We start from the raw sequence: 15,144 nt of genomic DNA, 5'->3' as shown, positions 1-15,144 counted from the left end.
GCTGAAATGGAATGCTACATAGACCTTTACAGAGTCCCAGGAGTCAAATCAAATCAAATCAAATTTATTTATATAGCCCTTCGTATATCAGCTGAAATCTCAAAGTGCTGTACAGAAACCCAGCCTAAAACCCCAAACAGCAAGCAATGCATGTGAAAGAGGCACGGTGGCTAGGAAAAACTCCCTAGGAAAAACTCCCTAGAAAGGCCAAAAACCTAGGAAGAAACCTAGAGAGGAACCAGGCTATGAGGGGTGGCCAGTCCTCTTCTGGCTGTGCCGGGTGGATATTATAACAGAACATGGTCAAGATGTTAAAATGTTCATAAATGACCAGCATGGTCAAATAATAATAATCATTGTAGTTGTCGAGGGTGCAACAAGCACGTCCGGTGAACAGGTCAGGGTTCCGTAGCCGCAGGCAGAACAGTTGAAACTGGACCAGCAGCATGGCCAGGTGGACTGGGGACAGCAAGGAGTCATCATGCCAGGTAGTCCCGAGGCATGGTCCTAGGGCTCAGGTCCTCAGAGAGAAAGAAAGAAAGAAAGAGAGAAAGAGAGAATTAGAGAGAGCATATTTAAATTCACACAGGACACCGGATAAGACAAGAGAATACTCCAGATGAAACAGACTGACCCCAGCCCCCCGGCACATAAACTACTGCAGCATAAATACTGGAGGCTGAGACAGGAGGGATCAGAAGACACTGTGGCCCCATCCGATGATACCCCCGGACAGGGCCAAACAGGCAGGATATAACCCCACCCACTTTGCCAAAGCACAGCCCCCACACCACTAGAGGGATGTCTACAACCACCAACTTACCGTCCGAAGACAAGGCCGAGTATAGCCCACAAAAATCTCCGCCATGGCACAACCCAAGGGGGTTGCTGGATCCAGTCATTGCTGGATCCAGTGTCCACTTATTTGAAAAGTGCAGTGACATGAATCCTTTAACTAGCCACAAGGTCATACTTACCGTAAATTCCGGACTATAAGCCGGAACTTTTTCCCCAGCTTTGAACCTTGCGGCTTAAACAATGACGCGGCTAATATATGGATTTTTCCCGCTTTCAATTTTTTTTTCTCCAAAAAAACACATTCTGTGACGTGCTCAGTTTTTTGCCGGCATGAAGCTTTCATTAGACCAAGGAAATTGCCGAACGGGTTAAGGTCAAACAACTTTTTTGTTTACTGTTTAGATTAAATCGAGCGCTCTCAAACTTCCCATCATTCTGATTACGGTAGTCATTTTGTCACCCACATCATGGCAAAGACACAGAGAAATGCATATGATGCAGCTTTCAAGTTGAAGGCGATTGATCTGGCTGTTGGAAAAGGAAATAGAGCTGCTGCACGGGAGCTTGGTCTTAATGAGTCGATGATAAGACGTTGGAAACAGCAGCGTGAGGAATTGACTCAGTGCAAAAAGACAACTAAAGCTTACTGCTAATTTTTTATTTTTTGTTACAAGCCGTGTTTCGTTAAAGCCTATTTATTTTTGTTACAAGCCGTGTTTCGTTAAAGCCTATTTATTTTTGTTACAAGCCGTGTTTCGTTAAAGCCTGTGTAAAGTTCATTTGTTTCAATGTACCGGTAGGCACCTGTGGCTTATAGACATGTGCAGCTTATTTATGTTCAAAATAAATAAAAAATTTAATTCAGTGGGTGCGGCTTATATTCAGGTGCGCTTAATAGTCCGGAAATTACGGTAGTATGTTTAACAGTTCGCCATTACTGCATTAACTCACACAAATTCCATTGATAATATTATTAGCCTCAGCAATTAAATGTATGACTTAGAAAACCTGTACAAATGTAATCTCTTGTAATCTTCCCACTATAATCTCCTGTGTTTGATGGTGTATTGTGTAAATGGGGCTAAATACATCCCTACATGTTTTTCACACAAAAGATGACCAAGCTTCCCAAAACTGTCACACACTTGTTCACATTCTTGTGTCTTCAGTGTATTCGCAATGTGTTTATCACTTTAATTGAAAATTGACAAGCAGTATAAATAGAAAAATGACAAGGTTATCGGAAATTCAGTTAGAGAATCATCAGCTGTCTTCCTGGCCCACCTCCAAATGCTTTTCAGGGGTCAAAAAGTTCCATCCAATGGGCAAGTGGATCACATAAATGCCGACTAAAAGGTTTAGATTACGTGCATTTCAACTACCACAACTTACAACACCACAGAGTACCAAATAATAACTGATGTTTAAAGGAAAGTCATCAGCAGTTTTTAAGGGCAATGTTGCATTTCAAACCTGGGCAAATTCTGCTGACTTCCTTGTGCCTGCAAACTTCCTATGTGAATTTCACAGAAAAGAAGATTAATAATAAATTGGAGGTTGATCACTAACATAGACACTGAAAAGTTTGACCGTGTAATGTTGAAGTGCAGGAATACTATATTATCGGCTACCTACATTATAACAATTAGGGGTTCAACAAGGGTTCTTCTAAGAGCGTCAAAGTTCTCAGAAGAACCTTAGGGTTCTTGGCACTAAAAATTGCCCCAAAAGGCTCTTCCAAGAACCCCATAGGAGGTGGGGTTTATCGAGGAACCTCCTTAGCTGGTGGAGGTTCTCAATTTAAGGTAAGGCTTGTCCCTTGTATGATCTAAATTTATATTGGCTTATCTATTTTTTCATATTTGTGCAAATCCTTCTAAAACAATAAATGGACACAATTCAATGGATATCAATCAACAAAGACATAAGAATATTTAGGCTATAAGAATATGTTGAAGGCTAGCTGTATTGGGTGCAGATGACTGAACTTTTTTGTGTCTGTGTCTGCAGGTATACAGAGGAGGAGGCATACAAAGGTATGCCAATTGGTATTGGTTTGTTATGCAGATCACTTGGACCATCCTCCCTTGCCTCTTCAAATGATTCCAACCTCCTAGTGTGGAAATATATATAAAACAAGTTTTTGACTGCACTTGGCCTTTAAGGTTTTCTGTAAACAGGCTAAATATTAAGCCTTGTCTCTGGCAGCTGCAGTTTTATGATTAGAACTGAGAGTGCGTGCGCATGAGCCGTTATACTCCCCACTCATTGCCGAACAAGTATGTAAGCCCACAAGCAACTTAACCAAACAACTCTGGCCGCACCGCTTGATATAGAACTCTCCTCCAATGACTGTAGATTAAGTGGACAAGTTATACCGTGGATGCTTGCTTAGGCACACAGGCTACGCACAGTCTTCAATTTCAGGGCTACTTATTGCAACGGGAGCAGAGGTCCTTTATTGGTGAGTAGGCTTATAAAATACTTGGTGCTCTCCACTCACCATGGCCCTCGTTCGTTAATCACTTTCAGACTGTTTCCGCACTGTCGTACACGAACCTGAGTTGCGCGTGACGCCTTCCACTTTTTTATTGTTGGCACATTATTATAAACATCTGAATAAGTCTATGTCATCTAGATCAGTGGTTCCGACGAGGACCTCTGGGGGTACTTGGCCCATCCACAGAGGGTACTTGACTAATGAGACCATAGGCTTACTGGTAAAATCACACGAGGTACTCCGGGCAGAGCAAAATTCAGTTGGTGGTACAGTAATCGAAAAGGGTTGAGAACCACTGATCTAGATAATTTAGTGTCAAACTGCTGTAACTATTACATGTAGGCAATGTAACCACTTGATTTTCCTTATCCTGCTCTGATATTTTGTAGCAACTCTTATTTACATTTTCAGAGATTGTTTGCAATCTTTTTTCTTCTAAGGATAAACTATTTTGTTGAGTCCTTGTGGTTTTCAGAATTGGAAAAATGAAAGGCATACTCTACTATGATTTTATGGTCCACTTATGTTTTAATTAAATAACTGGTTTTAGTATAAAGCACATGTGAAGTAACCTAACCAGTCAGATATTCATTGCTAGTTATGTAAGACACAGAACTGGTGTATCGTCTAGTTGCCTAGTATTTCATAAGACCACGGCCCAGAGCCGGACTACTGCCCCAGACCCCCACCCCCAATTCTGTTTTTATGACAGAAACATGTCCAGTTTTATAATTCTATTTCTACACATTTTGTCACAAGGCTAAGAGAGTACTTTGCTGTTTTAAAGCTAATTTCTTGCAATTCTACACATTTTGCAATTAAAAACAAAACAAAGGTTGGGGAGACAACTGTAATCCGGCACTGAGAAGGCATCAGTAACACTACTCTTGAAGTGCTTGAAATCTACATTTGTGATAATTGTCCCCCACAATGAAATCGGGTGTCACGTTCTGACCAGTAAAGGGGTTATTTGTTATTGTAGTTTGGTCAGGACGTGGCAGGGGGTGTTTGTTTTATGTGGTTCGGGGTTTGATGGGTTATGTTATTATGTAAGAGGGGGGTGTTTGTTTAGAGTGTTTTGGGGTTTGTTGGGCTATGTGTTATGTAGAGGGGTGTTTGTTTAGAGTGTTCTGGGGTTTTTGGGGTTATGTTCTAGGTTAGTGTATTTCTATGTTAGATCTAGGTTGTTTAGTTCTATGTTTAGTTTTTTGGGATTGGCCTTCAATTGGAGGCAGCTGTTCCTCGTTACTTCTGATTGAAGGTCCTATGTATAGGGGTGTGTTTGTAATGGGAATTGTGCGTAGTTGTCTCCTTGTTTAGTGTCTGAGTACCTGACAGGACTGTTAGTGTCGGTCGTGGTGTTTGTATACGTGTTTTGTTTGTTTTTTCCTTCTTTTAACCAATTAAAGAAGATGAGTATACATGTTCCCGCTGCACCTTGGTCCAATCATTACGACACCCGTTACATCGGGGAAGGGACTGAGACTTTCTCTGTCCATCAGTACATTACACTCTTAGAAAAAAAGGTTCTGCATTGAACCAAAAAGGCTGTTATTGCTTGCTTCATATATGGGACCCCTTAAGGTTCTATATAGAACCCTTTTGTAGGGTTCTTTGATCAGAAACCCAGGGGTTCGTCATCACTGAACCAAAATTGCTTCCATGTAGAACCATTGAGTTCCATACAGGGTTCTATTTTGAACCAATTTTGGGTTCTTTACAGAACCTTAAAGCTGCAATATGTAACTTTTTGGGTGACACGACTAAATTCACATAGAAATGTGAGTTATAGATCTGTCATTCTCATTGAAAGTAAGTCTAAGAAGCGGTAGATCTGTTCTATATGCGCTATTTCTATGCTTCCCGTGCTAAAGTTTAGTTTTAATATTCTACATAGTTTAGCACAGAAAGCGTGGTCATTAACTACAATGACCATAATCCATTGCGCACCTACTTTTCCGGCCTGTAAGTTTATTTTATGCCTGCTACGTTAAGTTAGTGTGGAACAGAAAGACAGAGAGAGAAAAGAGACAGAAAAATATGCAATCGAGAGGAATAGATAGCAGTTGCTTTGCGAGGTATCTCTACCTGAAAATACATGATCTAAGTGATTGATAATTGGTATTCAGCAGTCATAAATGTATGACTTATTTACTTTGAAGAATGACTAATATAGTGATTTTGTCAGAGAGCATAGGCAGCAGCTTTATAGAGATGAGATGACTTGGAATTAAATAATAAAGTCATCAAATGAAACAAATGTAATATACACAACAACTGAAATAAGTTACTAAAGTAAAGTCATGTGAATAAATTATGGTTAATAGGTGATAAGAAATAATGGGCAATCACTAACATCATGGGAATTTAATTAATTGTTCTATTCTGTGTTACGGCATTCAACCCACAATTCATAATGCATTTAATAATGTTAAAAATAAATCAATTGAAATCAAACTGTGATTATTTTTTTATAATCGAACTGAAACCAAACCTACCTCAAAAAGCACTAATCGCTCAGCACAGACAGCACTGGCCTGATTTTGACAAAACTTGGGTGAATAATGAGTCTTGCCATAGAGATCCGGCATTTACAAAATTATACTGATTGGCCAGATGGTGGCGCTATAACAAGAGATTGAAAATGCTAACTTTAAAAGGTCACGCCCCTCACCTCGTTTGATCTAAAGTAATGCAATTCGGTACAATTGTCTCTCTCCTCACAAGGAACAAATTTGCCCCAGGGACACATAAAGTCGGAATTTAAACGCTACTCCTCTGGCACCGAATGACCGATCTGCATGCAACTTGATATGTTGCATCTATGGACAAAGGTCTCTCAAGGCATTACTTTCCAGACTAGTACCTCAAACAACACTGATCAATAAACATTCACATGGGTGTGGTCTGGCACATAAATGCATATAAATCAATCAAAGGCATTTGTATTGTAACAAAATGTGGTACACATGCTGCAAACACTGTCAAGACTAAACATATTTAAGAACATTCACATTGACCCCATGGTGATGCTATTATGGGCACATGTTTATATCTCTTGATCTGTTTGACTCAGAGTGATGAAATTTGGCACACATGCTCAGGGATAGGAATCTAGTTCACTCACACAATATCTTAGACACCACTAGCTCTGAATGATGCTTCTTACCATAGAGAGCCGTCATTTACAAAATGACACTTATTGGCCCAAGCGGAGAGCAATACATAATTCCTGGGGGACGACATGTTTACTGTTGCCTTGTTTTATTCTTGAAGTACCGTATATAGGCTATATATACTTTTATGCTAGTGTATGATTCACTGACAACTTGTATATAGGCCTACTGAAAGACAGCTTTTATACTGTATTATTTCAGAGATTGATATTTAAATTGATCTGTCATCATACATGATTTGTAAAGTGCCATCTCTCAAATTGAAATACAAAACATATATTCTTCTTAGGGTAATCATTCACGCCATGATTAACCCACCAATTATTGGATGTGCTCTAGCTTCACAAATTAACGATCACTGTTTAAAAAAAAGCACAAACAGTTCACTAATAAAAAAAAGTCAATAGGTCAGGTTTGACAGAGATTGCCCAAGTGAGCATGGTGGAGAGAATGGGGTTACTATCAAATGTAAAAAATTTGAAACAGTTTTCACACATACAATGGTTGTTAATTTAACCCCGCCCAAGATGTTTAAATTTACTTTAATAATAGACATACTTTAACATCGCGGATCCATAGTGTCTTTTTTGGTCCTGTCTGTTAACTCCTGGTCTAATATGTTTATGTCAGTTCAAATATGTCATTACTGTTAAATACTAAAATGAAACAATGATTTTGATCTTCTGATTCAGTGTGGTGAATAAGTCTTTATTTTTATTTGATTTTTTTGCAGAACATTGTACATCATCAACCACCTACTGAGGCTACCACACAATGGATGTACGTTGCATATTATCCCAGTGTCTAAGAAAACTCTCAAACCAGCTCAGTAAACTTAGATAGCAATTATTGTTTTACCCTTCCCTTTAGCCTCTTATTGACCAGAGCTCGGAAAGGAGTAAGAAAATAGCTATATTCTTTGATTTGAGGCAGGATACCTGAAACGCGTATTTATTGAATCTCAAGGAAGCAATATACCTCATTATTTATTATTCGTATTATCTTGAAAAAAATGTTTAAGTTATTTTGAAAATGTCTGAATTTTTATAATTTTGTTTTGTGATTCAAATAGACAATTTTTTTTACAATGGAATCTACTAGTATAGCATCTCTAGCAGGAGCCACCACTGCCTATTCGAGTGATATGTCAGGCTAGCTGTGGCTACTGATCCTGGGCTTTGTCATTGCCTTCACCCTGGCCTTTTCTGTGGGGGCCAATGATGTGGCCAACTCGTTTGGCACGGCGGTGGGCTCTGGCGTGGTCACCCTACGAGAGGCCTGCATCCTGGCCACTGTCTTTGAGACGGTAGGCTCCATGCTGCTGGGGGCCAAAGTCAGCGAGACCATCCGCAAGGGCATCATCGCCGTGAACATGTACAATGGCTCCGAACACGTGCTGATGGCAGGCTCCATCAGTGCCATGTCTGGTGAGTGCTTATATGACGATCATTGTTAGGAGTTCAGAAACTCCTTGCATACTATGTTGATTTAAGAGGTCTCAATGGCATTTGTTGATATCCTTATAAAGGCAACAAATGAGGACATTTTTCATGCTTGTGTTCTACAGGTTCTGCTGTGTGGCAACTGGCAGCTTCATTTTTAAAACTCCCTATATCTGGAACCCACTGTATTGTGGGTGCAACAATTGGTTTCTCCATGGTAGCCAAAGGTCATCATGGGGTCAAATGGATGGAGCTACTAAGTAGTGGTGTGTAAATGACTGTGGTCATACGCTGCAATAAGGACTCGCTCAGACATGATAATTATGAGATGATGATATCACAGTATTCGGGTGACAAAATAAGGGTTGAAAAAAAAAAATGCTTATGACAAGTCTTACAATGCATTACATCTGTATCGTAATGCATTATTACCAAATAGTATTGGTCAGAGACTCATTGAAATATGCTTTGAAATAATTATCTTTAGAAATATCTATTTTCTCTCTGTAGTGGTATCCTGGTTCCTCTCACCTCTGCTGTCAGGCATCATGTCTGCAATTCTCTTCTATTTTATTCGCAGGTTCATCCTGAATAAGGTTAGAGGGGTAAACCTGTAATATTGTTTTTAGTGTTCCAACTTTCTCCTGATGAGAGAATGTAGAAGGATGAAATGACTGTTTCAGCACACAATGGGGAATATCTGAGGAATCTATGAAATAATAGTGACATTTAATAAGTGATCCTTAGACATGTGCTCCGAGCCAGATCTCACCCCACCTATTTTCCTCAAGAGGATCCTGTTCCCAACGGCCTGAGAGCTCTCCCTGTCTTCTATGCTATCACCATGGCCATCAACCTCTTCTCGATCATGTTCACTGGAGCCCCCCGTGAGTACACACTCTCAGTCACTATGCACACATACACCCCAATCACTTCATCCTCCCAAAACACTCTCTCACAGCACTAATGCAGGGACCATTGAAACCCTCTGGAGCACCCTTGATGCCTTATTAAAAAGTGTCACTGGAGGCATAAAGGAGTCTGCTATGATGAAATGTGTTAATATTTCTGTCCAATGTTTTGTCATTCAGCGTATTTAACTACCTGAATTTTTTTTAAGAAAACATTCTGCTGTCAGAACCTCTGAAATGACATGTCTTATACTATGCTGTGGGATACAATTTTATTTTATTGCACACAGTAGACACATCCAACAATATAGGCTACTGTGTATGATATTGCTCACATATTTACCACACTCGTTTTCATGCTTGCCAACATAATTTTACACTTTGCCTTACTCACGTGTTCAGTTTCTCAGACAAAGTAACACAACTGATGCTGATAATCTCACTCATGCCAACAGACACACATAATCAAAACCACACAATCTTGTAAGGCTTCATTTAGAAGATATGAAATGTTCTCTTGGGAGCCCCTCATTGTATCTATGGCAGTAGGAGAGTTATTGTCACTGCATTACAGTATTTGCTATCCTGTATATTTTTATTATTGCTGTAAATTGTGTTTTGCTCCCTGTCTCTCACATCTGTCAAATTTGATTGACTTGTTTTGATCTGTAACATTTTATTGGCTACTGGATTAAATAGGTAAGTATTGAGAAAATTTGCCTCACCCCCCTTATCCTACCTCATTTGCACACACTGTATATAGATTTTCTCTATTGTATTATTGACTGTATGTTTGTTTATTCCATGTGTAACTCTGTGTTGTTGTTTGTGTCGCTCTGCTTTCCTTTATCTTGGCCAGGTCACAGTTGTAAATGAGAACTTGTTCTCAACTAGCCTACCTGGTTAAATAAAGGTGAAATAAAAAGATAATTCGTAATTATACAAATTACTTCACAGATCTTTATTGTAAAGGATTTAAACACTGTTTCCCATGCTTGTTCAATGAACCATAAAAAATTAATGAACATGCACCTGTGGAACGGTTGTTAAGACACTAACAGCTTACAGACGGTAGGCAATTAAGGTCACAGTTATAAAAACTTAGGACACTAAAGAGGCCTTTCTACTGACTCTGAAAAACACCAAAAGAAAGATGCCCAGGGTCCCTGCTCATCTGCGTGAACGTGCCTTAGGCATGCTGCAATGAGGCATGAGGACTGCAGATGTGGCCAGGGCAATAAATTGCAATGTCCGTACCGTGAGACGCCTAAGACAGCACTACAGGGAGACAGGACGGACAGATGATCGTCCTCGCAGTGGTAGACCACGTGTAACATCACCTGCACAGGATCGGTACATCCGAACATCACACCTGTGGGACAGGTACAGGATGGCAACAACAACTGCCTGAGTTACACCAGGAACGCACAATCCCTCCATCAGTGCTCAGACTGTCCGCAATAGGCTGAGAGAGGCTGGACTGAGGGCTTGTAGGCCTGTTATAAAGCAGGTCCTCACCAGACATCACCGGCAACAACGTCGCCTATGGACACAAACCCACCGTCACAGGACCAGACAAGTGCTCTTCACTGACGAGTCGCGGCTTTGTCTCACCAGGGGTGATGGTCGATTTTGCGATTATCGTCGAAGGAATGAGCATTACAGAGGCCTGTACCCTGGAGTGGGATCGATTTGGAGGTGGAGGGTCCGTCATGGTCTGGGGTGGTGTGTCACAGCATCATCGGACTGAGCTTGTTGTCATTGCAGCCAATCTCAACGCTGTGCGTTACAGGGAAGACATCCTCCTCCCTCATGTGGTACCCTTCCCGCAGGCTAATCCTGACATGAACCTCCAGCACGACAATGCCACTAGCCATACTGCCGTTCTGTGTGTGATTTCCTGGAAGACAGGAATGTCAGTGTTCTGCCATGGCCAGCGAAGAACCCGGATCTCAATCCCATTGAGCACTTCTGGGACCTGTTGGATCGGAGGGTGAGGGCCATTCCCCCCAGAAATGTCCGGGAACTTGCAGGTGCCTTGGTGGAAGAGTGGGGTAACATCTCACAGCAAGAACTGGAAAATCTGGTGCAGTCCATGAGGAGGAGATGCACTGCAGTACTTAATGCAGCTGGTGGCCACACTAGATACTGACTGTTACTTTTGATTTTGCCCCCCCTTTTGTTCAGGGACACATTATTCCATTTCTGTTAGTCACATGTCTGTGGAACTTGTTCAGTTTATGTCTCAGTTGTTGAATCTTGTTATGTTCATACAAATATATACACATGTTAAGTTTGCTGAAAATAAACGCAGTGGACAGTGAGAGGACGTTTCTTTATTTGCTGAGTTTAGTAATGCACCGTCCTAGTTGAAAGTGACCCTGATAAGTTCCTCTTCAGCACCTGTCTGACTCACATTATTTGTTGCTGCATGTCCTCTTTCTGATACTGCTCATATCTGAGTATGTACACAAATAGCTTAGTTGGAAGTGAAAAAGTTCTCAGGAAATTCTACCACGTGTCTCCTATCTCATGTGGTCATGAAGTAGGAAGGGACCGAGAAACAACGAATTAGAGACAGCAAGAGGGGTCATTTAGTTTGTACCATCCTAGTGATTATCTAAAAGGACTTTGAAGGCACAAGCAATAGTACACTCAATAGTGTACTTGACATTTGTGTATGGTAAATGAAACGGACAGTTTCTACAAAATTACTGAATTGTTCGACCAAATGCCATGGTGGGTAACACTGCTCATCTCACTGGGCTGCGCCCTCATCACAGCCTTGGTTGTGTGGTTCATCGTCTGTCCACGGCTCAAGAAGAAGATGAAGCGTAAATCTCATTGCTGTTATACAACTTCCAACTTTGAAAGGGAATCGATTGATGTAGAAATAATGCTATTTCTACATCAATCGATTCACACACAATCGATTCACACACAACCAAGGCTGCTGTTTGTCCATCAGGAGAAGTGGCCTCCAGTCGCTGTGAAACTCCACTGATGGAGAAGACCCCCTCCAATCTTGCCCCACAGGAGCATCCCTCCACAATCAAACCTTGTGACTCCATTCCCCAGACACCACCAGCCGATAAGCAAAGGGTGACCTTTAACATTGGAGGCTCAGAGGAGGCTGATCTGGACAGCAACATGGACACCAAAGACTTGGACGTCAGCAATAGTGAGATCCCCTAGTGACAAAATGATTAAGCTTAATAGTATTTTACCACTCATCTTTATTGTTTGAACTGAATGTATTGTTGCTGGTTATCCCTGTTAGGTATTAATGACAGAATGGGCCCCATGACTATCACAGACCCACATAGTGGCCAAGCCCACCCTGTACAAAAGGACTCGGGGCTCTACAAAGACCTGCTACACAAGCTTCACCTGGCCAGGGTGGGAGACTGCATTGATGACGACGATGGACGACCCATACGGCAAAACAACAGCTATACCTCCTACACCCTGGCCATCTATGGCATCCATGGGGACCGCAGATACAAGGGGGGAAGCTAGCAGATCAGCTCAGGAGATCACAGCTGGACAGCTACAACAGCTACCGCTTGGCAGAGGCAGATGGTGGTACAGTGGTTAAGGAGGAGGCAGAGGCTGTGGGGCTGACATTGGAGGCAGGCAAGGACATACTTCTAGAGGAGGATGAGCTGGAGGTGGACCGGCCAGAGGTCACACATCTCTTCCGGTTCATACAGATCCTCACCGCTTGTTTCAGCTCCTTCGCCCATAGAGGCAACGATGTCAGGTATGCTAGGACAGGGAATATTTAAGCAATAATTCTCGAGGGGGTGTGGTATATGGCCAATATACCATGGCTAAGGGCTGTAAATAAGCACAACGAAACACAGAGTGCCTGTATACAGCCCTTAGCCGTGGTACTGTATATTGGCCATATACCACAAACCACTGAGGTGCCTTATTGCTATTCCAAACTGGTTACCAACATAATTGGTAAAAATAAATGTTTTGTCATAACCATGGTATACGGTCTGATATACCACGACTGTCAGCCAATCAGTATTCGGGGCTCGAACTACCTAGTTCATAAAGATAAATAATGACTGTCTGCTTATCATTATAGGCTGATTAAGTGAAGTAAGTATGCTCTCCTTTTTTATTCTCTCTCAGTAATGCAATTGGTGGCCCTGTGGCTGGTGTATGAGAGTGGCTCTGTGGTGTCCAATGCCCCCACACCCATCTGGCTGCTTTTGTATAGAGGAGTGGGCATCACTGCTGGGCTCTGGGTGTGGGGACGCAAAGTGATCCAGACCATTGGCAAGGACCTCACCCCAATCACCCCCTCCAGGTATACCATGCACTGAAACTATCTGTGTTTTACATACGTAAGTCTGTGGGCCAATACAACAAAATATCACATTGTTCAAACTCCCAAAGTCTATTCAGTATGAATATCATTCAATGTTCTCTTGTATCTTATTACACAGTATATAATTCTTGCGAATCTTATTTGCTCCTTCCAGTGGATTCAGCATTGAACTGTCCTCAGCGCTCACAGTGGTAGTAGCCTCTAATATTGGTCTCCCTGTCAGCACAACTCACTGCAAGGTAATTCAAGTTTAACTGTATAGATGAGTCGGGTCAATTTTGAGCCTAACAACAAAAAACTGTCTAGAGCGCTATACCACAGTTATTGAATAATTTGGAAAATTTGACTTATAATACCATAACGGAGGAATCGCATGATACTTAAATACGTAACAATTCATTCATTAATTGACCAGTGTGAGCTAGTAGAAACCAGTGTGAACCTGTGGATAGTGTTGAGTAAACTTGTTTTTGTTGTGTGCACTCAGGTGGGCTCTGTGGTTGCTGTTGGATGGCTGCGCTCAAGGAAGGCTGTTGACTGGCATCTGTTCAGGAATATCTTCATCGCCTGGTTTGTAACCGTCCCCATCTCTGGGCTCATCAGTGCTGCCATCATGGCTCTCTTCATCTATTACATCCTGTGGGGTTCGAATGGACCTGAGATGACCCCTGCCCTCACCTGTGTTGAAAAATTTGTGTTTTCAGCATTTGTACATACCAAGTCCTGACTTTGTTTATTTTTACACATGTGTTTACTGCACATCACTGAAGTTGATTACTATGTAATGTTGATCATCTGCCATGTAATAAAAAAATGTATTGTTAAATGTCTAGTTTACAGATCATGCTAAAACTAGAAAGAGTTGTACATTCAGAGGCATTAGTAATTTTGTTCAAAATAAAATGACATTACCAAACCATTTGTTGTTGTGGTTATAAGCTTAGTACACATTTACCAGCAAGAAAATACAGTGCAATGAAAAGGTTTAAAAGTAAATTAATTTTGAATGGTCAACTTTAATTTTTTTTATTTAACCTTTATTTAACTAGGCAAGTCAGTTAAGAACAAATTCTTATTTACAATGACGGCCTACCAAAAGGCAAAAGGCCTCCTGCGGTGACGGGGTCTGGGATTAAAAATTAATCAAATATAAACATAGGACAAAACACACATCACGACAAGAGAGACAACACAACACTACATAAAGATAGACCTAAGACAACAACATAGCAAGGCAGCAACACATAACAACACAGCATGGTAGCAACACAACATAACAACATGGTAGCAACACAACATGGTAGCAGCACAAAACATGGTACAAACATTAATGGGAACAGACAACAGCACAAAGGGCAAGAAGGTAGAGACAATAATACATCACACAAAGCAGCCACAACTGTCAGTAAGAGTGTCCATGATTGAGTCTTTGAATGAAGAGATTTAGAAAAACTGCTGCAGCGAACTGAAAAGAGGAGTGACCTAGGGATGTGTGTGCTTTTGGAACCTTTAACAGAATGTGACTGGCAGAACAGGTGTTGTATGTGGAGGATGAGGGCTGCAGTAGATATCTCAGATATGGGGAAGTGAGGCCTAAGAGGGTTTTATAAATAAGCATCAACCAGTGTGTCTTGCGATGGGTATACAGAGATGACCAGTTTACAGAGGAGTATAGAGTGCAGTGACGCATCATATAAGGAGCCTTGGTGGCAAATCTGATGGCCGAATTGTAAAGAACATCTAGCCGCTCGAGAGCACCCTTGCCTGCCGATCTATAAATTATGTCTCCGTAATCTTACATGGGAAGGATGGTCATCTGAATCAGGGTTAGTTTGGCAGCTGGGGTGAAAGAGGAGCGATTACGATAGAGGAAACCAATTCTTAATTTAACTTTAGCCTGCAGCTTTGATATGTGCTGAGAGAAGGACAGTGTACCGTCTAGCCATACTCTCAAGTACTTGTATGAGGTGAC

The 15,144-nt window shown here is 41.3% G+C and overlaps 1 pseudogene; it reads left to right on the top strand.

The window, feature by feature from the left end:
• Window positions 1-2,852: 2,852 nt before the first annotated feature.
• LOC115164065 (sodium-dependent phosphate transporter 1-A-like) lies at window positions 2,853-14,091 on the top strand (annotated as a pseudogene).
• Window positions 14,092-15,144: the final 1,053 nt, after the last annotated feature.

Source organism: Salmo trutta, chromosome 27 (genome assembly GCF_901001165.1).
Source record: "Salmo trutta chromosome 27, fSalTru1.1, whole genome shotgun sequence".
Lineage (NCBI taxonomy): Eukaryota > Metazoa > Chordata > Actinopteri > Salmoniformes > Salmonidae > Salmo > Salmo trutta.
This window is presented reverse-complemented; position numbering and strand designations above follow the sequence as displayed.